This window comes from Suricata suricatta, chromosome 3 (assembly GCF_006229205.1).
Source record: "Suricata suricatta isolate VVHF042 chromosome 3, meerkat_22Aug2017_6uvM2_HiC, whole genome shotgun sequence".
In the NCBI taxonomy this organism is placed as follows: Eukaryota; Metazoa; Chordata; class Mammalia; order Carnivora; family Herpestidae; genus Suricata; species Suricata suricatta.
Genome location: NC_043702.1, coordinates 43,796,048 through 43,797,881, shown reverse-complemented (window position 1 = coordinate 43,797,881; position 1,834 = coordinate 43,796,048). Strand labels below are relative to the sequence as shown.

The window sequence follows — 1,834 nt, the reverse complement described above, 5'->3', positions numbered from 1 at the left end:
AAACATTTGTGAACAAGTATAGATAACATTTGTGAACAAGCATATACATCCTTCATTTAAAAAATTTTTTTTAACATTTATTTATTTTTGAGAGACAGAGAGACAGAGCATGAGCAGGGAAAGGGCAGAGAGAGAGAAAGAGAAACACAGAATCCAAAGCAGGCTCCAGGCTCTGAGTGGTCAGCACAGAGTCTGACATGGGGCTCAAACTCACAGCTGTGAGATCATGACCTGAGCCGAAGTTGGCCGCTTAACCAACGGAGCCACCCAAGCGTCCCCATGCTTTCATTTTTATTGAGAGAATAGCTAGCAATGAAATGACTGGGTAATAGGGTATATTTAACTTCCTAAGGAACTGAAACCTGTTTTTTTAAAGCAGTTGTTATATTTAGTGTTTATGCCAGCAGTGTATGAGGGTTTCAGTTGTTATACATCCTCACCAACATTTAAACACAATTTTAAATATATTTTTTAATATTTTAACATATTCTAATTTTAGACTTTCTAATAGGTGTGCAGTGTTATCTGGTTATTCTAATTTATATTTCTCCAGTGATTAATGATGTTGACCATCTTTTCATTTATTTTTTTACCATATATATGTACATATATATATGCATAGAGACATGTATACATATTCTTTGATAAAGAAAGCATTTGTTTGCTTTCTTATTTTTTAACGTGAAACCCTTCACAAATTTGTGTGTCATCCTTGTACAAGAATGATGCTAATCTACTCTGGATTGTTCGAATTTTAGTATATGTGCTGCCAAAGCAAACACTCCTTTTTAATTGGGTTGTTTGATGTTTCATTATTGAGTTTTGAGAGTTCTCTATGAATTCTGAATACAAGCTCTTTGCTAAATGTGTGGTTTGCAAATAAGTTCTCCCATGGTTGGCTTCTGTTTTCAATTCCTTAACAGTGCTGTTCAAAGAGCCAAAGTTCATAATGTTGATGATGTTTCATATATTAGCTATTTCTTTGATATATTGTGAAGTTGGTGTTACATCTATGAAAACTTTACTCAAAATCAAAAAGATTTTCTCTCACGTTTTCTTCTAGTGGTTTGTGGTTTTTGGTGTTTCCTTTAATTCTATAAACTATCTTGGTTTATTTTTGTATAATAAATGGTTACTCAATTTTTCCAGAACAATGTAAGAATTCTATTTCTTCCCTATGGAATTGACTTTGTACCTTTTTGAATATCAATTGACCATGTATGTGTAGGTCCACTTCTGTAATTTCTATTATATTCTGTCAGTCTATTTGTTTACCCTACACCATGATCACACTGTATTGACCACTGTAATTTTTAATAAGCCTTAAAGTCAGTCTTAATCATCCAACTTTAGTCTTCTTTTTCAAGTAGTTTTGTTTATTCTGGGTAATTTGTATTGCTATATGAACCTTAGAATGAGCTTGCCGATTTTGAACAAAAAAAAAAAATCCTGTTCAGATTTTGCCTGAGACTGCATTAAATTTATAGTCCAATTTTGGGAAAATTGACATCTTAACATTATTTTGTGTTCTATTTCATAAATGAGGTATATATCTCCATTTATTTAAATTTCCTTTGAAATTTTTCATCAGAATTTAAAAATATTCAGTGTATAAGCCTTGTACATATTTTTCAGATTTGTTAAGTATTTTATCTTTTAATGCTATCGTATATACTATTTCTTTAAATTTAAATTTCCAATTTTAGGTTGCTAGTATATATGATAAGGTTAATTTTAATATATACATCTAGTATTCTCCAATGTGCTAACCTCACTTAGTAGTTCCATTTTTTTTAATTTTTCAATCTGGATGGCTTTCATTTATTTTTCTTGC

At 30.9% G+C, this 1,834-nt stretch overlaps 1 non-coding gene across 1 annotated transcript; it reads right to left on the bottom strand.

The window, feature by feature from the left end:
* Positions 1 to 675: 675 nt before the first annotated feature.
* On the bottom strand, positions 676 to 782 carry LOC115288782. The gene has a single exon (XR_003907184.1). It is a non-coding gene; the product is annotated as a U6 spliceosomal RNA (small nuclear RNA).
* Between the last annotated feature and the right edge of the window lie 1,052 nt (positions 783 to 1,834).